Genomic DNA, 26836 nt, shown 5'->3' on the forward strand with positions numbered 1-26836 from the left:
ACTACTTCTAAGCTGTTGGTGCGACTGGAACAAGATGGAGGGGAAAAATTCGTGGCTAAACATGTTTCCATTTCAGTGGCTCCCAGGTGACTCTAAAAGGCTGTTGTTAAACAAAACATGATAACACCTTGGTGCCTCTGAATAGCACAAGATTTTAGGCCACTATGGACCTGAATTTGCCAAGAATAGCATGACTAGAGGTCTGCCTTTTTTTACTTTCTTTAGACTGATCTCTGTTAGATGTGGTTTGTTGTTCTCTCTGTGTAATAACATTTCTGATGAGTTAGCTAAAATCTTTGTGCACAAATATCCAGTATCCTCATTGAAAATACAGCAAAATTATTTTTTAACCAACGTAACAATAAAACAACATTACATTCCTGCATCAAGTTAATTTCATTATGATTTGATACGGTATTGCAAATTTATTGTGCAAGAAAATCTTACTGTTTCCATGATAAGCTATAGCTACTGCCAAAACTATTTTTTCCTAGTTTAAAAAATTAATTAATGTTCCTTAGCAGTGAATGGAGAAGACCATTATAAACATCAAGCTGTCTGCAGGCATGCAAGTCAATTAAAGAACTGCTCTGAAACACTCCTTTAGGTCACTTTTTTTGGTCTTTGGCAATGTAATTGATTGTGTAATTAAATATTAATTGAATGTATGCGATTAAATATTCCCTGCACTGTAATCTTTCTGCAAAACAAAACACCCTTGAGGTTTTTTACAGCATTAACTTACAATTTCATATAATACCTGTAAATGAATAGATAAATCTGTTATCTTCTCACTGTTGGCCAGAAAGAAAAGCACTGGATGACCCAATGTTATATGGTTAATGTGGCTCCTTTGATAAGACATACAATGTAGACTTACTGTGGTTGCAGTATTCACTAGCAATGATTTCTGCATCTCCAGGATGGATATGAGGATATTTGCTTAACAGTGGGCATGAAGTGAAATTAAGATAATGAGCCAGGAGGCTTCTCTCTGTGAGTAGCAGGCCTACCATTCTCCTGTGTTGGTCTTTTAATATGCTATCATTGCCCTCAGTTATTACCATGGTAAAATGAGCATTTTCTCTGCTGGAAGTTGTTTCACCCGATGCAGTTATTTTTGTCCTTGTGCGTGTTCTTTCAAACACATTCTATTTTTTCTACTTCTGTACTAACACACTGAAAAAGGTCTATAAACAAATTTCCTTTGGCTTCAGAAATAATAAAATGAATTGTTTTTAATTAGGGAATGAACTCGAAGATTTATGCTGCCAAGGGATGGAGATTACTTGTGCCTAGTTATGTAAAAGAGAAAGAAAAAAGGTCCTATGTGGGTATGGGAATTGACACTAATCCTGTCCTGACAGATTGTCAGGGCAAGCAAAATACAGGGCTTTTCCAAATGCTTCATTTTATTACAATGCTGAAATTTGAATATCATTTCTTTACAAGGCTAAAGGCCAGGAGACTTGAGAAATATGAAAGTGAGCTGAATATCATTACTGAAATTTCAGCCATTTTGATGACCGAATATAAAATTTATTACAAGAGAAGCTCTTATATCAAATGTTATAAGAATACAATTTTTGTCTTTAAATGGAACTCCATAAAGCATCTAATAATTGGACTCTATGATCTTAGAGACCTTTTCCAGGTAAATGATTCTATGGTTCCATGATTCCAAACTGTATACACGTATGATGTGTATGAAATTTGATGAAGCCAAAAAGGTAAAGTAAAATTAGAGTTCCTCTTATGGGGATAACTTACATAAGGGTTATCTAAGGAAATTTTCCATTTTTTCAGATTGAAAAATTTACTGATTTTTTTTTTTAATGTATCTAGAGAGCAAAGTATGTCTATGAACTTTCCCAAAAGCACCTTGGTGTGGAACCCCATACTCCTTTGGGGAAGGAAAATGAAACCAATATTCAGAAAAACACATTCTTCTCTTAAAACGTATATGAACCTAATTATAAAATCATATCATTCCCTTAGTCAGAAGTGAACTCTGAAGTTTATTTAATCCATATCTCTGACGAGGCAGAGATGAGGCAGGTGAGGGCATCTGGGTTTTTGAGAAAGCTGTCTCATTTTAATGATCCATTGAGAAGCATTGAATCTAAATGATTGGCAGGAGCTGTTAGGTTGAACCCATAACTGAAAGGGCTAAGAATTTGATCTCAATCTAGATGTATTAATTGTTGACAAAATATGAATAACAAGCAAAAAAGAAGACACAATAAAGACCTTTCTTTGCCATATTTTTGTTTTGGTTTTGGTTTAGAGAAAGCAATGACTATTGTGTAAACTATAAACTACAGTAGGTACTCCAGTAATTTTTAAAAAGAGACAGAAAAGACAAATCAACTTAGTGTACTGCCATAAAAGAGGGGGAAATCAGAAAAGCACTTGAGGCAGTAGTGAGGGAAGGGTCACACATTTAGAAATAAGTGAATATGTTCAGTATGGAAAAGAAGTATGGCTTAAGGAGTTGTGTAGAAGGAGAATAAGAAAAAAAAAGTTAAACCAGAATGAATGGGAGGCACCACCACAAGTGACAGAGATGTTGAATTAGAGACCAGTGAGGAAGCATCTTATTTTCCAGGTATAGCCATTGCCTCATGTCCTACTTTTTTCTTCCAGGTCCCATCCTTTCAATCCCTGCCACCATTTTTTCCAAATTAAATAGTGTTTGTGCAAAGGCACAGTGCAATATCAGCCTCCTAACGGTCAATTTTGTCCCATGTCTCTTTATTTAATGGTGGATTCCGTAAATGCCACTTTTGTTGTATTAAAATTTATACCAGTCCATACCAGTTGCAGCTAGCAAGTAGCAACCTTATGCTTGAGGGTTTAAAAGTCCCATTTTGGACATTCACAGACCCACAGACTTACCTGCTACCTGATAGTGTTCGCATTTTAAGCTATTTTTTCACCTAGTGTGATAGCACATTTATTTGAAGTTTTGTTACAGTTATTTAGTAATGCACAATTCACCAAGCTACACTGGCTTCAAGTGATTTAAAAAGCATTTAGTAGTTGGCTATTTTGACTTTATTTAAATCATGTTTCCTCTCATCCAATTTGAGATTAAAATATTATCAGCAAAATTTCTTTGGAAAAACTTAGGTGACTTAATAGAGAAGTAGAGGTGAAGAAGAAACACTCTATGAGAGTGTTTTCTTGTCTTATTAGCAGATTGTCATTTTAATTGATCTAACTTGTTTCCTTAAAGAAGTGTAGGGTTTAGAACAAAAATAATTTTGAGAGTTCTTCTGTTGCTTGACACTTCTCTCTAATTTTAACTTACTCTTTTTTTCACCTATGTCTTTACCCAGACAATATTAAGTAACAGCAAATTTTATTCAAATTTAATTTTATTTCTTTTAGTCTGCTGCTGGTTTATGTTTGAGTTATACTGAATTCACTTAAAACCTCAAAATAGTCAAATTTGTGTAACAAAAGTACATATTGATATTCCTCAAAGAATATTAAACAGTTTTAAAATCTGATTGAAAGACTGAAGTTGTGGGAGAGTCTTTCAAATTCTTAACTAATTTCAAGGCTTTGGCACAGGAATTTTAGTATCCTGTTAAAAAAAAAAGAAATAATTTTGCAATCTTAATAGTTAATTCTTGGTGGAAACCAGCAAAAACACAAAGTTGAATGATCTGTAGTCACAGCTGAACTTTCTGCTTCACAATATAGTTTTATTTTGAAAGTTACTACATTCAAAATACTTTTCTTACGTGCATGAGCTTCTTTTGATGTTAATGAATATCATTAATGACTGTGGCAGTTCCCAAGCAAACTCTGTGATAGCTTGGAATGATTCCAAAATCATTTTCTTGATTTTTAGTTAATTTAGTGTTACTTTTGCCATTTTTAACTTTTAGCAAAAAATGCAAGATGTATCTCTTCTATAACAGTGTACTCATATTCACAAATAATTATTTAGAAACTATTTACCAAAGATTATATACTGATTTAGTTCAAGACATTACAAGAAAAAACAGATGGACAACTGAAAGTAATTTTGTACTGCTATTTAATTGATACTTAATTCATAATTAAGATAATGTATATTAATAGTGTTAATGGTGCAGATCAAGTCCCATGTTGCCTCTTTTTTCCTACATAAAGAAACAAGGCAGTCTATGGAATATACACCTTAGAAAAAAGACATAAAATTGTAACAGTGTTTACTTGTTTTGTCAATTAATGTACCATATATATACGGCCTTTATATATATATATGTTTTTGCAGTATAATACCTTTGATTTTCTAGCTGATCAAAAGTGCAGTTCTGGTTTACATTGAATACTGCATGAGGAGTCAGGATAGGACTGTCAGGAGCCAGGATTTGTTTTCATCTGTAGGTTTTTTTTCTGTATGAAATGTACCTTGTTTCCAGTCTTACTATTTCCTTAGATTGCTTTTTTACTATCATTGTACTTAAATTACTAGTTGAGATAGGGAAAATTAATAGTATTAGATTAGTAATTATTTTCTTAGGAAAAAAGAAGTTGAAGGTATTCTACACCCCACCTTCCAGAAAATGAAAAGGGATGTCGCATATAACAGCCTCTTGTATGGTCAAATGTAGCATTTAGCATCTTTCAAAAGCTGCAGAATGATGCAGAGGAAGGAATACATCAGTCTCTGAAATAAAATTCTTTTATATCCATTCAGAAATTGATATAGAGATAATTCACTCTGCTTTAAATGGTACTGCACTCATTGCATCATTACAGACATTTCCTTCTCTTTCTCCTGTACTTGTTATATAGGTTATGTAAGACTTTATGACTAAATAAATAAAATAAAATTGTATAAGATATTAATAGCATTTCAAACCTTTGGGACATAAGAAGGTGTTGCTGGACTGTTTTAGTTGGGTTTTTTCTTGCCTGGACCAAATACCTGGGGTCTCTATTATCACAGCACCTAAATATGAAACAGTTGGCAGCACAGTTGGCAAAATCCCACTGGGTATGTCAGTCTAAAGGAATATGGTCAATGAAGACATACATGGCATTTCTGCAGAAATTTCATCAGCAGATGAGTGTATGGCTGACAGCTCTTAACTGTGGTCAAAGATCTTCATAGGTATCTAAGAAAAGCATCCATTATCAGTTGGATTAAATTTGCTCTAGTCTGGAGTACAGACATTGGAAAAGTTTAATTATCCTTAAATCTAAAAGTATTAACAGAGGGCCTATGTTTTATTTCCCTGTAAGCTGCACTAACTTTGTAGTGGTTGGGTACTGTGACATGCCCAGAATCATGGTCTCCCGAACAGTCTATTTCACAGATTTGTCTGATGTGTGTGTGCTGCAGCATCCTCCTGGATTATGTCTATGGATGTCTTCATCATGGAAGTAAGTTTGGGACTCTGGCCGGACATAGAGTCAAGATGTAGCTTGACTCTATGTCAACCCAAAACTCTATGTCAGCTCATCCCCAAAACTCTATGTCAACTCATACCCAAAAGCTCAGGATCAGTTGAAGGTCCTGCAGTTTAAATGGGTAAAGCTATAGCATTGTGGGTAAAATATTGAATCTCCATTTTCATTAGCTACTGAAATAGTTCAGTAATACTCTCAATAACTTTTGAGTTAATTTATAACAAATCCTGTGGTAAGAGCTCATTTGATGTTTCACTGAAATAACAGAGGTAGTCTTATATTTATGGAAGAAAAAAAGGGTTCTTTTTATTTCATCTTCTGAGGAGGATGATATAGATAACATGGGAAGCTCCTATAAATGTCATAGTCTTTGAATCTAAGCTTTTTCCAGAAGGTAATGAAAAGGCAACAATCCATGCTGAAAGTATTTTCAGTTAGCATATCGGGAAGACTTGAATCACAAAACAGAGCTGCTCTCTCAGCTGCATCCGCTTTTATACTGAATACTGCTGAATTGTTAATTGCTATGAAGAGATGAGGATAAGTAACAGTAGGATTAAAGATGCTGTGGATTCAGTTTCGTTCTGTGTGCATCAGTGCTTGAAAAGCAAATAGAGGGACAAATAGCAAAATGGCCCTCTTCCAAATCCTCACATTTGATTTACATAGCATCATCTTGTCAATACATGACCTCCACCACTCATATAGTATAAGTAGAGATGCTAAAAAAGGGGTTTTGTTTTGTTTGCATTCAGAGATAACGCTCAGTGGTTTCCAGACTTAACAAATAAAGAGATTCAATGCCAAAAATGTATTAACTCCATAATATCTTCTTTGAATTTTTACCTTTCAAGGATAGATAGTAGTTTTGTAATTCCCTTTTTCTCTTTTGTAAGATTAACGAAGGACATCTGTAGAATAAAATCTATATCCAAACTGACATGTACTAGACCAATTAGGCCTGATATTATCAGTAATCAGTTATGGGGTAGCCAGGAGAAGCCATTTGTATGAGACAATGAACAACATTCCCATCTATAAGAGGAAGATGTTGATGCTGTGTGGTCAAGGATAAAATTTGACTTTGAAACCTCAAATAAGGCAAAAATAAGCTACCAAAGAAAACTTATAGTGGTGTTTGAGGTTTATTTATAAATATGTTAGTATCACAGAATAATCAGAGTTGGAAGGGACTCTTGAGGATCAGCTAGTCCAACTCCTGGCCCTGCACAGGACATCCCTGATAATCACACCTTGTGCCTTAGACCATTGTCCAAATGCCTCTTGACCTCTGTCAGGCTTGGGGCTGTGGCAACTTCCCTGAGGGGCCTGTTCCACTGCCCAGTTACCCTCTGGGTGAAGAATTATTATCTAATATCCAGCCTAAACCTTCTCTTACACAACTTCAGACCATTCCCTCAGGTCACTGGTTGCCAGAGAGAAGAGCTGAGTGCCTGTCCCTCCACTTCCTTTTGTGAGGAAGTTGTACACAGCGATGAGATGAGATGCACACTGTTGACTCATATTCAACTTACCATCGACTAGAACTCCCAGATCCCTTTCCACAGCACTACTTTGCAGCCTTTCATTCCCAGTGTGTACTTACATCCAGGGTTGCCCTGTAAGCTATTTCTATTTAGCATATAGACTGGTGTCAGTGAAAGAGCTGAAGATGGGAAATATCAGGACCCGTCACCGTCTTCATTGCCATCCTCTGGATTCTCTCTAATTAGGATTCTCTTTCTTATATTGTGGTGCCCAAAACTGCACACAGTATTCAAGGTGAGGCAGGATCAGCACAGAGTAGAGTGGGACAATCACCTTCCTCAGCTGGCTGGCAGTGCCTTGCCTGATGCACCCTAGGACACAGTTGGCCCTCCTGGCTGCCAGGGCACAGTGTTGACTCATACTCAGCTTGCCATCAACAAGGGCCCCCAAATCACTTTCTTTGGGGCTGCTTTCCAGCCTCTCCTTCCCCAGTCTGTACATACAGTCAGGGTTTCCTCATTCCAGGTGCAGAATCTGGCACTTGCCCTTGTTAAACTTCATACGGGTGGTGATTGCCCAACTATCTGATTTGTCTAGGTCTCTCTGCCTTCAAGGCAGTCAACAGCTCCTCCCAATTTTGTATCATCTGCAAATTTACTTAGTAGTCCTTCAAGTCCTACATCCAAGTCATTTATGAAGATACTGAAGAGCACTGGGCCTAAGATGGAGCCTTGCAGAACCTACTAGTGACTGGTCACCAGCCTGATGTAAATCCGTTCACCATAACCCATTGCATCCAACCTATGAGCCAGTTGCTCGCCCACTACATACTCCATTTTTCCAGTATTGAAAGCTTTACTGAAATCTAAAAAGGTTACATCAACTGGCTTCCCTTGATCAGCTAGGTGGGTTACCTTGTCAAAAAAGGAAATAAGGTTTGACAAGCAGGACCTTCCCCTCATGAAGCCATGCTGCCTGTGTTCAATGACTGCATTATCCTTTAGATGTTTTTCAGTACCTCCCAGGATAATCTTTTCCATGATCTTACCAATTACAGAAGTGAGATTAACAGGCCTGTAGTTACCAGGGTCATCCTTCCTTCCCTTTTTGAACACTGGGACAACATTAGCGAGCTTCCAGTCGAATGGGACCTCTCCAGTTTCCCAAGACCAAGGCCGCGCAATGACATCAGCCAACTCCTTAAGCGTTCGAAGATGAATCCCATCAGGCCCCATAGATTTGTATGGGTCCAGCTGGAGCCAGCAGATCCCTCACAGCAGAGGTGAAGAAGGCATTAAACAAGTCTGTCTTGTTTATGAGGTGACCATCCTCATCCTGTAATGGGCTGATGTAATTTCTACACTGCCTTTTACTATTAATGTACTTAAATTTTTTATTGTCCTCCACAGTACTGGCTTCAGTTCCAACTGAGCTTTGGCCACATGAATTTCCTCCCTGCAGTGGCAAGCTGCAACTCTGTATTCCTCCCATATCACCTGACCCTGCTTCCACTGGGTATACAGCATCCTTTTATGTCTCACCTCCAAAAAAAGATTTCTAGTCAACCAAACTGGCCTTCTGCCTCGTCTGCTGGACTTCCAATATTTAGGAATTGCCTGTTCCTGTGCCCTTAGGAGGTGGTGCTTAAAATGTGGTCAGCAGTGTGCTGATGGACCCTGGCACCTGCAAAATTGTTTTCCCAGGGGATTTTACCCACTAGATCTCTGAGCAGCCCCAAGTCTACTCTCCTCATGTCCAGGGTTGAAGTCGAAGTTTTGCTGGCACTTTTCCTCCTGTCAACAGAGGTGTCAAACACAATTGCTTCGTGGACTCTATGGCCAAGCCAGCTGCCAATCACTGCTTCGCTCACAAGGCTGTCTCTGCTATCAAGCAACAAATCCAGGAGGGTATTGTTCCTAGTCAGCTCCCTTAGTAGCTGTGCCATGAAGTTGTCATCCAGGTGTTTTAGGAATCTTCTTGACCTGTTTGTGCTAGCTGTATGATGTTCCCAGGTAGCATCTGTCAAGCTGAAGTCTTCCATAAGGACAAGAGACATTGATTTTGAGACATAACCCAGTTCCTCAAAGAATAATTCATCAGTCTCGTCATGTTGGTTGGGTGGTCTATAGTAGACTCCCATGGTGATATCTGTGTAATTTGTTTGTCCCTTGATCCTTACCCAGAGGCTCTCAACTGTGCCATTGCCAACAGCAATACATTCCAACCCTTCAGCTACGTACAGTGCCACCCTCCCACCTTGCCTTCACTGCCTAACCCTCCTGAAGAGCCTGTAACAGCCAGCATAGCACTCCAGACACAGGACTCATCCCACCAGGATTCACTTACACCAGTGATGTCAAATCTCTGGATCTGAAACAAAACTTCAAGCTCCCGTTGTTTGCTTCTCGTGCTGCATGCTTTGGTATAGAAACATTTGTGATGTAGTTCCTTATAGCCAACACTTCTTGAAATAGAATAAGTTATCCCATTTCCTGAAGTTTTGGCACACCATCCCTCTTGCTATCACTGGCCAGACTGGTATTGTCCCTTTCCCCTTTCCAAATTAGTTTAAAGCTCTACCCACTAACCCTGCCAGCTCCTGTGCTAAACCCTTTTTCCCCTCTGAGGGGAAACCCTTTTTTTCCCATCTATGTGTTTTAAAATATTTCCCAAGAGATTCAATTGTAACATCTAATTTTATGCTGTCAGGCTTGTTACAGAAAGTAAGTGACTATCCTATAAAAAGAAGTACAAAGGGAAACGTGCTGGTTTTCATCATGGGTAAATTGCTTTCCGTTGTTAACTTCCTCTGAAGAATATGCACAGTAAATGGAAGAAAGTGGTCTCAGTAGTCTGGGAGCATAGACAGTAACAACATTTTATAGATGTGAGTTAAATTTGCATTCATTGCCAGCTGTCAAGTCTACTGTTCTTCATAGCCGTTTATGATGCAACGAAGTATTTTGTTATGTAACTGCTACTGCAGTTCTATAGAATGCAGCATTAAATGAAAACCTATATGATTTTTAATTGCTTAATTTTCATTAGAAAATTTTGCTGATTTTTCTTGAAATATTCTTTAGGTGAAACCTGAAATACAAATGCATAGGTATCAGTGGAAACACTCAAATCCAAGTATTTTTATCATGATGTTGTATGAGACTGATATCATTGTGGGCTAACAACAAAAATCTTGCTTTGCTACTGCCATCAATGTGAATCTTGCCATTGATTTAAATGTAAATAGGCTCTTATACTGTGGCTCAGTTTCCTTGTTAGACATTATCCATAGGTAAGCTTTCTTACTCTACTAATGTTTCTGAACATTGCTGTATCAATGTTTCTGAGACCTTTTATGATTTTAGTGATGCTACAAAACTAAAATGTATTATTGTATATCCATTGTAGTTCTTTAGAGGGTATTGACATAGCAGTAAAAGTCCATTTTGCTGTTATTGCTTTTTATAGTATAATACATAGTTTTCACTTTTGAATCATAAAGCTGTTCATCTTAGAGCTCTTATTTGTCCAGCCATGCAAGCTAAAATACTGTTTTTCACTTTAAAAAAATCATTATATACGTTTACAGTAATGGTGAGCTGTAAGTGTACATTATATATTAATCGAAGCTATTTGAAGGTAAATTGAAAATTGTAGATTTTTATGCTTTGGTCAGCCTAATTAATTTAGAATGTCTTTTTTATATCTGTTGTATATAAGGTGAATTGTGGACCATTTTTAGTTAGACCTTTAATGAGCAGTACTACTGTTTTATTAGATTTTAGTGCTTTACTATATATTGTATACATATTAGGTTATTTCTGAGATAGCAGACTAATAATCTTAGCAGCAGTTCATTTGTACCTGAAACTATTTCTGTATCTATGATAGAAAGGGAATTTGCTAGCACAAAAATAGCATATTATTGTATTTGTAAAAGACATTTATTTAAGATTCATTACTGTGTTTGTGTAATAACAGTAATTTAATGGAGCTGATTTTATTGTCTTTTCCTTCAATGTTAAGGTAAATTTTCTGCATCAATCTTTTTTAGATTTTTTAACTGAATATGTTTTTTGCTTGAGTGATGCTGAGCCAAATAAAATTGCCAAGCAGTATCTTCTTTCATTAATCAAACTCCATGCTAGGACTTTCTAAAAAGAGACTTCTCCATCATAATTAGTAGTAATCTAATGTAGTGTGATTAGTAGCAATCTAATGTGGTGTAGAATGACAGAGAATGTGTTTGGAATGAGAGTGATCTGACCTGTATGCCCACAATCCCTGGTTCCCTTGTCATGTAGCCTGGGCTTAGCCAGAGCACACCCACATACCCAAGCTTCCTTCCCCTGGAACCCTGGGAAAGGAGGGGTATAGGCTGCTTGCCAGGTATTGTCCATGTGTGATGTGTTTGAAGGACTGGGGAAATGGAGATGTGGCTGTGTAACCTGTTGTTAGGCTGTAGAAGTGACTCCATTTGTCAGTTTCTCCTGTAATTGCAAACTTCAGCATGAAACAGCATCTGTTCATTTTGTTTTAAGCACCTGTATGGTTTGAAAAAGATAACTAGAGTTGCTTAGTCTATTGGTAGATGATCTGTTGGCTAAAAAGTTTTTGCTTTTGCTTTCTGTTCTTACAGGGGTTAAAATATTTGGGAACAAGGGGTAGAAATATGTATCTTGCAGAAAAGAACTGATGCCACATATGCAAGCGGAGCAATGAAGCTGAGACATTCTAGTAAAAAGTATACTGTTAATTCAAATCAGAGTGGAGCTGATAGTGTAAAAAAAAAAAGAAAAAACTTAGAATGTGCTTGAGCAGTGATTTATATTTTTGTAGTTATCTGCAATGAAGTCATAATTGCAGAACACATTAACATTACATTGAACTTGACTGTTAAAAAGTAGAAGTGAAAGGTTAAGGGGAGATTGTCCATTTCATAATAAAAGATTTTATATAAAAAAGGCTAGAATGTATGCAATAAACAAACCCATAAATAACTAGGCTAGAATGTATATGCTATGCAATAAACAAACCCATAAATAACTAACCCCATAACACTGGAGAACATATTCAAGAATCCTTTGAAAAAGAACATTTTATTGTTTCCAGGATTGACTGTAATCCTTAGAAAGTACTGTTAGCTGAGTGCTTGTTGTCAATATTGTAAAGAGCTATAATGCTAAAGGGAAAATGGGAATATTGCATACCCATGAATATTACTTACTCATCACTGGAAACAGCTCTTTGCTTACAGTTCCAAGTGCCTTTGCCACATCAGTCTTCTCTAGAACCACCTCCGCTTTGCTCTTCATTTGGACTGCTTTGTTATTTCCAAGTCCTTCCACTTTTTATGGCTGTTTTTGGAAGCCTTGGCTACTCAAATCTATACAGCTTTATCAAATCCAGGTATGTATATCACATCCACAAATTTACATTTAAATGGAAAATTCCTAAGATCTCAAGGCTATGGAAAGCAGAGCTAGCCTGCTGTGGTGGGCTGTGCTTCAAGAAGTTGCTTCTCATGTTTCTTCTGTTACTAGCAAATGGGCATTTAACTGGAAAATCTGGTCCTGTCATAAAAGTATTTGTATAATACAGTTTTTGATTTCTAAAGCACTGTGAGTGTTACATCTCTGCTCACTGTATGAATACTTTTAACACAGGACACTGAGGGCACGTATGTCCCGTGCTGGTTGTGGCTTAGAAAATAGGTGTTTGTGTTTGAGGAGACAGGTACAGCTGGGATTCCTTGGTGGCTTTGTCCATCCTATGCAAAGGGAGCGATTTCAGGGTGACTTTCCGAACTGCATCTCAAGCAAAACTAGCTGGTTCAATGCTAATCAGTGTGTGAGAGAGAGCTTACACACATTGGATGGACACTTAGAATGCAGTCTTTTTTGTAATCCTGAATTTCTATGGTGCTCTTCAGAGACTCAGGGCCATTTAGACACTCTGATTCTTTTCATGTAAAGACTCAATGTTATACATATATCTATATTAGACAGTGGCACAGGTTGCCCAGGGTAGTGGCTGCCCCCAACCCTAGCAGTGTTGAAAGCCAGGCTGGATGAAGCTTTGAGCAACCTGGTCTAGTGGGGAGTTGTCCCTGCCTATGGCAGGGGGGTTGGGACTAAATGGTGCATAACGTCCATTCCAACCCCTAAAACTCTACGATTCTATAAGATGAGTAATTATTAATTCAAAGTTGTTTTCTTACTACTACAAAGTATTCATATGCTTTTCACAAACAAAAAGATTTCTCTATAGGAGATTGCTTTAAAATGGTTTATTATGAAAGTTTTGATTTGCTTGGTTGATTTCTTTATTTCTTTCCCCCAGTGAAATCTCATGGCAAATATATCTTTAGAGGTGAAAACATTATGTTCAGTGTATCTACCTGTGGTATTGTGTGTGCTGCTGTAATTTTAAGAGAGTAGGACAAGCCATTGTGATAAAAGAAGATAATTAATGCTGCTTCATTTTATGTTTTGTAGTAATCAATTTTAACTTAGGTCTTTAAATAGTTCATGAACAAATTCTGTGCTAGCATCCCCAAAACACCCAAATTATTTGAAAAGTTTAGTCTGTGTACCACAACAAGCTCTATTAAACTATTTTGGATAGTCATGAGAGCATGCTTTGTTAGGACATGTTCATTATTTTGGTTTGCTCTCTGCCAACCAGCTTTCATGGATTATAAAGCTAGAAGCTTAAATATAGTCCAGACTATTAAAATAGTGTTGCATTCAATCATAATGGCTGTAATAGCCTTAATTATGTAAATGAAGGGGCTTTGCCAATCTTATGATATATTAAAGGCTTTAGAAGCGTGTCACACTAGTTTTATTGAGAAAAAATAACCAAAGAGATGCAGATCATGTGCTAAGTATCTGGATCAGCATTATTTTTCTGTTCATGCAATGTATAAATAAGCTAGCAGCATGCTGCTATGTTTGCGTCTCAATTACTGATGTGATGGTAATATTTTTTTGCTGACACTATTTTTATACTATCAATATGCAGTAGTGTTTAAAAGTCTTTCATTACTCATCAATGGAATATAACTGCTAGAAAAATCTTTTTTTAAATACAGTAATTATTTTTAACTAGTTTATTTGCCCCTACTGCTTATTTTTGGAAGGTAAAACGTGGTGCCTGAAACATTGTGTAACCTAATCCTGAATTATTTTTCCTTGAATTATGTCAGAGCATATTGGACAGTGAAGCTACTTGAGATCCTTAGGAAGCTCAGAAATGGATTGATGATGGTTCAGTGTGTTCTGAAGGAGTCTTGCATTAGTGGGATTCACTGAGTTGTCATCAAGCAGGATGAAAACCCAGTGTTATTTAAAGAACATATTATATCCTTTTTGCAACCAGTTCTCAATAACATTAATTGAATCTTTAGTAATTTGATTTCCTGTTTACTTTGCAGCTTCAACTGTGCTATCTGTGCTCCCTGCTAAATAGTTGCAGTATGACTTTATTGAAGTGACTGTTCTAATAGCTGCTAGAATTTTGATCTTTTCTTTAGAAAATCAAAGTCCTTCAGCCAAGGAGTGCTGAAATAATAAAAGCCAACAGGAATACTTCAGAGGACTACTCTAGTGTCAAAAGAAGAATTAAGAGGGAATACCTTGATCAAGCAGCTGAAGATGCAGCTGTTAGACAGGATCATAGGGCATGCCCTTATACCCCTACTGGGATCTTGTCATCATCTAACACTTCTATTAGGTGCCTGTACACTACTGCACACAGTGTGGGGAACAAACAGGAAGAACTAGAGATTTGTGTGCAGTCACAGGCCTTTGATCTCACTGCAGTTACAGAGATGTGGTGGAATAGCTCACATGACTGTCATGTTGTCACAAAGGGCTACACATTGTTTAGAAGAGACAGACCAGGAAGGCATGGTAGTGGAGTTGCCTTCTATGTGGCACGGCACTTAGAATGTATTGAGCTCTGCTTGGTGTGGGTGATGAGCAAGTTGAAAGCTTATGGGTTAGGAAAATAAGTGTAATAGTAAGGGTGATGTTGTGGGTGTGTACTAGAGGCCACGAGATCAAGAGGAGGAGGTGGATGAGGCCTTCTACAGGCAGCTAGAAGTAGTCTCCAAGTCACAGGCCCCGGTTCCTGTGGGGGAGTTCAACAACCCTGACATCTGCTGAATAAGCCATGCAGCACAAACAGCCCAAGAAGTTCCTGGAAAGCACTGACGATAGTTTCTTGTCACAGGTAGTAGAGGTTCCCACAAGAAATGGCATGTTGCTTGACCTTAAACTAAGCAACAAGGAAGGCTTTGTTGATGATGTGAAGGTTGAGGGCAGCCTTGGCTCTAACAATCATGAGACTGCAGATCTCAGTATCAAACAACGAGGTAGCAGGGCAACAACTAAGAACCTCCTTACTGTGTGGGTGACTGCAGACTGGAAAAGATTGCCCAGAGGGACTGTGGATTCTCCCTCACTGGAGGTATTCTGGAACCATCTGGATACAATCCTGAACCATAGGCTCTAGGATGGCCCTACTGAAGTAGGGAGGTTGGACCATATGACCCTTGTGGTCCCTTCCAACCTAACTGATTCTTTGGTTTTGTGATGAATCAGCATGATGAAAAAATATTAATAAAATTATTATATAAATCCTATGTGCCTCAAATTATCATAATTATCCAACTGTGTTGCTTTTTTATCTGTGTCATAAAATGCAATATTAATTTTATTTTTCTTGATATCTTTATTTTATATCCTGGATGCAGATTACTTTATATTCCAGAAATCCTCTAAATAAAGCATTAAAGTCTTCATGGACAATGAAAAACCTAACTTCTTCCCTGAAGGTACCAAGGTCCATGAAATTAGCTGTGGCATCTGTTTTAACTGCTGTTCTTGCTGATCCTGCAAGATCAAGTGCTATAGCTACCTTGCAAGCAGGCATCAGCAGTTGTTCAGTTGTGTCAAATTGTAAGCTTTGGCTTATTAGCATGGTGGCACCTTTATAACAGTCTGAATGCTAAATGAAAGGCAATCAGCTTTTAAACATAACTACACTCTACAATTAAATGTTTTTGAGAAACCGGGTTTTTTTTGGTAGAAAATAAAGGGCCAAACCAGTCTTGTATTTACCATTGGTAAGAGTGCTAGGCAAGTCATAAGAAACCCTGGATTGATATATCTTTAGTAATAATTCTTGTCAAAACTGTTTACTTTATTTATCCTCTTTATAGCAGAGCTTTGTTATAAATTCCCAAGATTCTTAATAGTGGTAGAGCATGAAGCATTTAAAAAGAGCATTGTAAACCAAGCTTTAGGGGAAGTTAAGTAATTAAGATGGTTTTGTTTTGTTTCGTCTCTTCAAAATTGTCTCATCTTAGGTGTAGATTAAAGTTTTGAGGTTTATAACACAGTTTACCAGGTCTTGCAGGAATCTGACTTTTTGAATCTAGTTTTCTTTAAAGGTCAGTAATTGAAGTTGATCACCCTCTGTAGTATTTATGTATGCACAGACCAATTGGTCAGGCTTTTGATTTGCTCTATTTATCTTTTTAAAACCAGAAACAGGTACAGAAATAAGCTTGTGAGGAAAGTTTTGAGGTTTATAACACAGTTTACCAGGTCTTGCAGGAATCTGACTTTTTGAATCTAGTTTTCTTTAAAGGTCAGTAATTGAAGTTGATCACCCTCTGTAGTATTTATGTATGCACAGACCAATTGGTCAGGCTTTTGATTTGCTCTATTTATCTTTTTAAAACCAGAAACAGGTACAGAAATAAGCTTGTGAGGAAGGGATGAGGAGATGGAAAACTTTGCTTATTGTAAAAGGAGCAAGGAGACAGGATCACCTTTTTCCCCAAAAAATAACCTGTGCAACAAATAGAGAATCTGAACAATGATCCAGTAAACTAAGAATTAAACTATACCATCACCTAAGTTGATCTTTGTTGAGATGTGTGAAATTAAACTGCATTTACTACCATGCTTTCACCAGACGACACACCAATGTTACTGAATCACAGACTCACAGAATGGTTGAGGTTGGAAGTGACTTCTGGAGATCATCCTGTCCAACTCGCCTGCTCAAGCTGGGCCACCTAGAACAGGTTGCTCAGGACAATGCCCTGAATTCTGAATATCTCTGAATATCTCTGAATATCTCTGAATATCTCTGAGGATGGAGCCCCTACAACCTCTCTGGACAACAAGTGCTCAGTCATTTGCACAGCAAAAAATTGTTTCCTCACATTCAGCAGAAACCTCCTTTGTTTCATGTTGCGCCCACTGCTTTTTGCCCTGCCACTGGACACCGCTGAAACAAGCCTGGTTCCATTTTTGTTATGTCCTCCCTTCAGGTATTTATATACATTGATAAGATCCCCTTGAGTTTTCTTCTCCAGGGAAAATGGTCCCAGCACTTTCAACATTTCATCATATGAGATTCTGTTGATCCACAAAACATAAAACAAAAAGTCCATATTAGAATTAGATAATCAAGGTTGTCTCACTGTCATAATAGAGTCTCATGACTGGTTTTGTTATGTTCGGTAATGATTTTGGTTAGCTGTGAAGACCTGTGAAAGAGAACTATAGCACATCTATACTTAATGAATACTAAACTTAGTTCACCGTGCTTCTTTGTGCAAATGAATGTATTTCTCCTGTAGCCTAAATATAAAGAAATACAGTCTGTTCTCATTTTTTTAAGGAATAAGTTGAGAAATGTGTAGCTTAGCATATAGTTTGAAATGTAGCCACGAAAATGTGATTTATAGCTCAAAATGCATTTTTGCAAAAAATTCTTTGTCATTCTAAAGAAGTGATGTAGATCCATAAAATTCCTAGAAAACTTCATACAATTTACAGTGCTTCTAGATGTATATGTTAGATTTATAGTTCCTAATTAAGAGAAATGTCTTGGAACAAAATACTGTTTGCTTACATGCACACACAGTGCAAAAGCCTGTAATGTCTATATATATGAATGCTTCAAATATATATGAAGCACTATGTGCCAAACAAAAATATGTCTTTTCCAGTAGCACCTAGACCATTGAAACTATTTTGTGGAACTGAGCACTGTGATTTATTTTGGTGGGTGACATAGTCATGTACAAGATATATGGAAAAGTGTAATCATTGTAGTAGCCCAGAAACTTAGCATATTTTCCAGAACATGAGCTCATGAAAAATGTTTGCAAATCATAAAGCCTTCAAAACAGCCATTGTTTTCCATCTAATTCAGGCACAGTGATGTAACATTCAATTTATTATGGCATAAGCTTTTTAATAGGGTGATTATTTATTCTTGACATCTGGACAAAGGACACAAGGAGCCTTGGAAGTAATATTTAAACCCTAGCTATATATATTTACATGTAGTGGCAAGTTGACTATACACAGTGAGAGGATAAAATGATACTGAATTTCATTATCACAGAGGTCATCGAATAATTGCACAATCCTTGTTTCTATTGCTCTACCTCTTAAGTAAGATTGCTTCAGACTGGAAGAATGCCCCTTTTTCTGTTTATGACTTTCATAATGGAAATAGAAATGCATATTTCCATTAGGAAGGCATTTGCAAAGAGATTGATGGTGTTGACCTGCATTTTGTTAAGCACTAGGCAGATAGCCAGTCCATATGGACAGGTAACCTGCCCTTCATATGCAGTGAGTCTGGTGCATGCCAGAGGATTGCAGCATAATGACTTCAGACTTGTAGTGTGCACTCTTCTGGGGCAGCTGAGCATGAAATGGTCTGGTCAGAGCTACTGCTCTTGTTCTGATATAATCTGAAATTCCTTTTTTATTTCCAGAGTTTTGAGGTAGATAAAGAACAGAATTCTAAAAAATTTAAATATGAGATCTCTTTCCTTTATAATTGAACAGTTTGTTCCAGTGTATCACATGGACATAAAATAGAAAGTGAATAAAAAGTCCTTATCAGGCACTGTAAATGCTCATTAGCATTATTCTGAGTGATATAAAATTGTATTCATAGATATCTTGTGTTTTGCTATCAGCATTGCAGTGTTAAACTGCATTATGTAATTTTTTTCAAACTTTGAATATGCTTAATCTGTGAATAATCAGGCCGTACAAAAAATGGGCATTTTTCTAAACACTCTATTTCCTTGCTGCTTCCAATGCTATAAGGGAAAAGGATTATGTGTGGACTGAAAAACTGAACATATCTGCTTTTATTGTCTTTCTGACAGTTGTATAAATGTCAGTCAATTCAGATCACAGAATCACAGAATCAGTCAGGGTGGAAAAGATCATCAAGTCCAGCCTATGACCTGAGATTAGCATCTTACCTTTCTGTAAAAAATGTTTCATATCCTAATATTTGTCCAAAAATGAATACATAGTATTTTGCTCCAGGAAAAAAAATCACTCAGTATGATAATTATAAAAGGTATTTTGTTACAGAAATATATGCAGAGCAACAAATGCTTCAATTGGCAGAAAACTTCAAGACCAAAGTGATTAAATGGGACACCTGTACTATGTGTTGTACAAGAAAGTGACTCATTAGCTCTTGACACTTCAGAAGGCACAGGACTAAAGAAAGATACAGCTTAGAAAGAGAAGAAAGGTAGAAACAGAAAATGTGAATAGCAAGGAGATGATGATTCTTTGATTATGCCTTTGGCTTGGGAGTGTAGCTTTGTGCCCACCAGGCAAGTGCTTGGCTGTCTCATCTAGGTAGAAGAGAGAAGAATTCACTATTTTTTTTATGTCTAGATTCAACGTATATTTATGTTCCTATCTTCTGCTGAAGAGCTGCCCTATTTTTTGCGTGTATGTAGTAAATAAGAAACAAAAAATCTAGATACCTAGTGTACCTAGTTGCCTACCTTTCAGAGAGATTTTGAAGAGTGTGTGAATTGCTCCCCCATGGGCCATTATCACTGCCTATATCCTCAGGAAGTTTCTTCTAATTATCATCATTGTTGAGTGACTGAGTAATCAGAGGAGCTGTTTCCTACATCATCTTCACAGGTGATCTATGTCAGTGTCTTTTGAAAATGTCATGGTTTCTGTTTCCTTGTTCATTAATTCTTGCTAAGATACTTAACTAATTCTCTGGCAGTTTGAGGCTTAAAGCAGTGACTAGACAGTAAGTATTAATTTATTTTATTTTGGCTAGCTATTTCCTTACATCAGGTATTTTACACAGCAGTTTCATGGTGGTAGCAGGAACGTTTTTTGAGTTCTGTGGACCAGACATTGTCCATTGATATTATTTGGTCACAGCTCCCTCATGCTGACTCATATTGAAAGAAACAGTATTACTAAATAATGCTGGTCACAAGTCTTAAATTGGAAAGGAATGGCTGGGGAGCAGCCCTGCCAAAAGGGATCTGGGGATGCTGGTCAGTGGCACCTCAGTGTAAGTCAGCAGCATGTTCCCTCACAGCCCAGAGGGCAAACCCCATCCTGGGCTGCATGAAACACTGGACAACCAGCCAGTCAACAGAGGTCACCGTCCTGCTGCATTCAGCCTTGGGGCAGCCTCACCTTGAGTACTGTGTGCAGTTCTGGGCCCCACAATTCAAGAAGGGTGTGAAGGTCCTTGGATGCATCCAGAGGACAAAAAACCTGGTGACAGGGCTGGAAGGAATGTTCTGTAAGTAGTGTCTGAGAACTTTGGGTTTGTCTAGTTTGGAGAGAAAGAGACTGAAGCGCAACCTCCTTGCTCTCTATAGCTTCCTTAGAGGCAAAGTGAAGAGGGAGGTGCTGAGCTCCATGGTATCCAGTGATAGGATGCATGGGAATGCTTCAAAGATGCACCACAGAAGGTTAGGCTGGACATTTGGAAGCATTTGTTTACTGAGAGGGTGGTCAAACACTGAAACAGTCTTCCTATAGAGAGGTGGTTGATGCCCTGAGGCTGTCAGTGGTCAACAGGTGTTAGGACAATGCCTTAATAACATGCTTTAGGTTATGGTCAGCCCTGAACTGGTCAGGCAGCTGGAGTAGATTACTGTTGTAGGTCTCTTCCAGGTTAAATACTATTCAAAGTCGGTAGGCATTATTTTAATTTGGTTGCTAAGTTGTGATTTTATTTATTAATCTGTCCATTTACTTTCTTGCTTAATAAATTTGTCCAAAATGCAGTATCTTGAAGCATAAGCATATCTTGAGGCATAATACCTTGAGGCATAATATCTTGAGGCATAAGCAGCAAAAAATTCACAGATTTCATTTCTAGTATCTGGATGATAATAAGATAAAATTATTTTCTGTGGGTTTTAAATATTTTGTTCTTCTCAGTCTGTACAAAAAAACCCCAGTTTCTTGTAAAGTTTGATATGCAGTGATGCATGGGAATGCTTCAAAGATGCACCACAGAAGGTTAGGCTGGACATTTGGAAGCATTTGTTTACTGAGAGGGTGGTCAAACACTGAAACAGTCTTCCTATAGAGAGGTGGTTGATGCCCTGAGGCTGTCAGTGGTCAACAGGTGTTAGGACAATGCCTTAATAACATGCTTTAGGTTATGGTCAGCCCTGAACTGGTCAGGCAGCTGGAGTAGATTAGATGCACCACAGAAGGTTAGGCTGGACATTTGGAAGCATTTGTTTACTGAGAGGGTGGTCAAACACTGAAACAGTCTTCCTATAGAGAGGTGGTTGATGCCCTGAGGCTGTCAGTGGTCAACAGGTGTTAGGACAATGCCTTAATAACATGCTTTAGGTTATGGTCAGCCCTGAACTGGTCAGGCAGCTGGAGTAGATTACTGTTGTAGGTCTCTTCCAGGTTAAATACTATTCAAAGTCGGTAGGCATTATTTTAATTTGGTTGCTAAGTTGTGATTTTATTTATTAATCTGTCCATTTACTTTCTTGCTTAATAAATTTGTCCAAAATGCAGTATCTTGAAGCATAAGCATATCTTGAGGCATAATACCTTGAGGCATAATATCTTGAGGCATAAGCAGCAAAAAATTCACAGATTTCATTTCTAGTATCTGGATGATAATAAGATAAAATTATTTTCTGTGGGTTTTAAATATTTTGTTCTTCTCAGTCTGTACAAAAAAACCCCAGTTTCTTGTAAAGTTTGAAACTTAAAAACCAGTTTCTTGTAAAGTTTGAAACTTAATGAGTTTTTGTTATATGTTCTGAGGCTTAAACAATGATGTTATCATACTATTTTAAATTGCAAATTCATTGCCTTTGGGTTTGGTGGGCTGTCTGTTCTAATTGTAACTTACCAACTTGGAAACATTAGGGTTCAATGTAATTTTTTTGAAAAGAAATCTTTTCACAGCTCAACCTACTGGCTGATTTCAAAATACTGGTTGAAATTTTACTGAAGTTTTTTACATAGAAAGTTAAACTAAATTACCATAGTGACAACTGCTGATCATAGTGCATCATGTCTTGCAACAAATTGTTTAGTCTTAGCATCCTGCTCTGGGACTCCCAACATAAGAACGACATGGACCTGCTGGAGTGAGTCCAGACAAGGACCATGAAGATGGTCAGAGGGCTGAAGCACCTATCCTATGAAGACAGGATGAGAGTGCTGTGGTTGTTCAGCCTGGAGAAGAGAAGGTTCTGGGGAGAACTTATAGCAGCCTGCCACTACCTGAAAGGGGCCTATAAGAGAAAAGGAGAGGGACATTTTCAAGGGCATGTAGTGGCAGGGCAGTGTGTGCCCTGGCAGCCCAGAGAGCAAACCCCGTCCTGGGCTGCATCAAAAACGGGACAACCAGCCAGTCAACTGAGGTCACCATCCTCCTGCATTCAGCCTTGGGATGGCCTCACCCTGAATGCTGTGTGTGATTCTGGGGCCCACAATTCCAGAAGAATGTGACGGCCCTTGGATGTAAGGAACAAGGGGAAATGGCTTCATACTGACAGAGGGTAGGTTTAGATTAGATATTACAAAGAAACTCTTTACTGTATTAGATATTACAAATAAATTCTTTACTGTGAGGGTGGTGAAACACTGGAACAGGTTGCCTAGAGAAGTTGTGGCTGTCCTATCTGTAGAAATATTCAAGACCAAGTTGGATCATAGAATCTTTGAGTTTGGAAAAGGTCTTTAAGATGGCCATCAAGTCCAACTGTCATAGAGTGGGGCTTTTTGCGACCTGGTCTAGTGGGAGGTGTCCCTACCCATGGCAGGGGGATTGGAACTAGATGATTTTAAGGTCCCTTTCAACCCAAACCAGTCTATGATTCTGTGTCAGTAGATAACACTTTTAGAACAGGTCTCTAGTCAACTGTGGCAAAAGCTTAAAAGTGGCTATAACCTTTTTGCATACACTGCAGTCCTGTAATTACTGCAGAATTGGTGGTGGTGCTTTGAATGTGCTTGTTTGCTGCTGCTCCTGCTGTCAGGGCTGAGCCAACAGAATGAATGCTGTGCTCTTCAGCTGCTTTTGCACAGTCAGATACCTTTATTTGAATAAGATGTAAACATAAAGTATCAACAAATGTAAGCTAGTTAGATTTTTCCATTGAAGAGGACCAGGAACACTCTTAGCCTGTTCTGCCTTATAGATGCTGTTCTGTGGCACTGTGCCAAAGGAGCACATATAGGGCCTTGCTGTTGTCTACCTCTGTCGGAGATTAAAATCAAATCCTAAATTCATTTTGGTTTTATATTCTAGGGGCTACAGTAGGAGTTGTTAAGAAAAACCCCATGACATCACCCAAAAAGCAAACCTGCAAGTGTCTTAACAGTATAGGAAACAGTCACAGAAACAGATATACAGAGTTGGAAGGGACCCTCAAGGATCATCTGGTCCAACTCCTGTTGGACTACAGTCAAGCTTATAAGTCAAGTTTGTGCAGATGATAAATCAAAAAAGCTCCACAGTGGTCACATTTCAGTTGTCAAATATTACTTAAGGCAATTTCCCATTGATCTAATACTGTAATTCAGTGATTAGTTTACAGTATTATTTAACATAAAGTTATTCTCTGTATTTAATGACCTTTTAAAATTACCTCATATATCCAGTCCTACTAAAATCATAAGTTAATCTTCCAGGATCGACATTAAGTTATAAGAAAGATACTCTGTGCTGTGTACAGTATGTTAAGTATCTTATAGGATTGTGTTACATTTAGTCTTCGTCATAGTGATCAAGTCTTAGGGATTCGTGAGCAACCCTAGAAACCTTTTGTTTCTAAAACAGGAATTCAATATAAGATGAGACTAAACCAGCACTTTTCTCTATAAATTGCTTGCATATTAAGGAAGAGTAACAATCTAGCCTGTTAAAGTAGAAAAATATGTTGATGTCCATATTTAATACATACAGACAGCAACAGCTACATGGAATGCCAAGTCCATTCAGGTATTGAAGCAATAGACACACTATAGCCTTCAAATGACAACGGTGAAACCAGGAGGAAGGGTGAACTTTGTGCAATAGCAAATTGGGTTTTTTGTGTTCATTGAAGGGAAAACTGGTCTTACTGAAAACGGTGACAAAACTCCCCCTAAACAGAGCCAGGATTTCTGTTTGTTTAATGAAATAAGAGCCATGGAGAAACTCTCAAACTTGGACCTGCTACTCTGCAAGTTCCTTTTTTTGGTGGTGATACCTGCTATTGAATCCAGTAATCTCTGCACACATCTGCTGTCCCTCAGCCTCACCTTGCTAAACAGGAATCTGCCATAGTCTGCAAGTCATTGAGGAGCAATATCAACATCTTGAAAACGAGGCAATGAGCCCTGAAGAACGGAATGTCATTCTGAGCTCAGTGCAGCAATAACAAAACATGGGGACCACAGTGGATTCACATGTGACTGTCAGGGCATGTATCTTTAAAAACTACCTGAATAACCTAGTGATGCAGCTGGCCCTATAGAATATAATCATTTCTCAGGACTCTATAGTGACTTGTTGATGTTAATAGTGGTCATTGTTGAAGGAATGAGGACCTGAGACTATCAACTTCCCTACTTTTGTGTGACCACTGAAATTCAGATATCACTATGATATATTTCTGCATGGTTCTCTGTGGTTAATGATGTGTTTTCAGAAATGCAAAATGCTTCTAAGAGCATGGCCCGAAAAGGGCAGAAGAGAAATGTGCATGAAATTGAATTTCAATAACGTAACATATAGTGCAGACTGAATAATAACTAGAAAATGATGTTAAAAATGTTTTGACGTGAACAGAAGAATATATGTGAAGAATAGACAGATTTTCATGCTATAAATATTTCTAGTTGCTCTTACTAGGATATCTTCAAAACCACTATCAGTAGACATTGAATTATTTCTTGAAATAATTAGAATACTGATTCTGTTTTTCACTTTTAGGTCTCAGCTGCTCTGGCATGATTTTCAGACTCTTATGATGTCACTGACAGTTTAAATACTTCCATGGATTTTGCAAACAGTACAGAGCAGTGATGCCATTATTGGGGCAATAGTTTTGAAGTCTCAGATGCAGTGATGAAGAAGTTTACAGTTGATGACATTTGACAGTTCTTTTCAGCTGTAGGCAATGGTGCTGATAATCAGCACATCCAGTTAGTTCAAATACCTTTCATGGTTTATGATTAGCAAGTAAAATTATAACTGAATACATTATTCCTTGGCATCTCTAATTGCCCATACTCTTTTTGTCTTGAAAGGTCCTTAATCACTATATGGAAAAACAATGTACATTCTTATTATACAGATTTTGTCTAAAATACAATACATTTTCTTTTATATTTTTCAAAAAATAATGTCATATTTCTTTAAGCAAAAAGGTTCTATTATTATTTTCTTTTAACAGAGTGTAAAATTTGTGAAATTTGATTTTTCATTGTGAAAAATTACAACAAAATTGTTTAAACAACCACCACCATGCTAATCAGTGTTAGTATTCCCTTCCTCTCCAAAGAATCAAGTAGTTGATCTAGACGGCATCAAAGTGAGGATTAAATTCTGGCTGTACTGAAATCAGCAAGAAATTTACTGCTGATTTCAATATGGTAAGGATTTTAGGATAGCTTTGTTCTCTTCTGCATCCACATGGTGCTGATTTGTGCTTGCTGTAAGCAGCTCCTTCCAGAAACTTCTCTACTTGCACAGTAGCCATGCAGGTAGGCTGCATGCAGGTAGACTGAAAATGTCATGCAGACTGCAGCTGGAAAAGAAGCATTCCTTATAATGTGTCATGATACCAAGAGTGATCCCTCATGCTGCTTAGTTTTGATCTGATGTCAGACAGTACTGCAGTTGATTCTGTGTATTAAGGGTTCTCTGTAACACACCCCTCATATGAGGATTGCAAACATATGAAGATGATTTGATGGTTTCCTTTGGAGCAGAGTCCCTCCGAAAATTATCATTTCTTACTTGTGGTTTGCACCACATGGACTGATGGCTGTACAGGTAACATGGATATTTCTCAGAGCTGAGAGAAACAGTTGGAAAGTTGGGTGACTTGGACATTGGTTTTGGACTTAAGAATGGCAGATTAATGTTAAACTAGTTTTGTATTTTGTGTTCAAACTAGTATTGTGTTTTGTTTCTAGTTTTATATCTAAAAGCATGACCTGAAATTTAATTTTAAAATTTATGGGTTTTTTTTATTACATGTGCCTTAGATTGAGGCCACAAGAGAGAAACCAGATTAATTTTACAGTTTCCTGTCTGGCTTTAGAAATTCCTTGTGCACAAATGGTTGGAGATCAGGCAAATGCTTATTTTTGTTATGTGCTTCACTATGCATCCACTTTATCCCATAGTACTGTGCTAGATGAGCATGTGCATGATTTTGCATGTGGTTGTCACTCATGTTCTTCCATAACCCACACAGTCTGTGTCTTTTCGAGGCTAAGTTTGAGAAGTTGTTTTCAGTACTTATAGGCCATATCAGTTTTACAGAAGTAATATTACTGGAGACACTGCCTGTTTACCTGGCTCAAGTAAACAGGAGAGTCTCATAAACAGTGATACACTATCC

General features: G+C 37.7%; 1 protein-coding gene across 2 annotated transcripts in view; it reads left to right on the top strand.

The window, feature by feature from the left end:
* The window catches only part of SPOCK3 (sparc/osteonectin, cwcv and kazal-like domains proteoglycan (testican) 3), a 102106-nt gene that overhangs the window by 45016 nt on the left and 30254 nt on the right, over positions 1-26836 (top strand). The window lies entirely within an intron of this gene.

This window comes from Acanthisitta chloris, unplaced genomic scaffold (genome assembly GCF_000695815.1).
Source record: "Acanthisitta chloris isolate BGI_N310 unplaced genomic scaffold, ASM69581v1 scaffold6853, whole genome shotgun sequence".
In the NCBI taxonomy this organism is placed as follows: Eukaryota; Metazoa; Chordata; class Aves; order Passeriformes; family Acanthisittidae; genus Acanthisitta; species Acanthisitta chloris.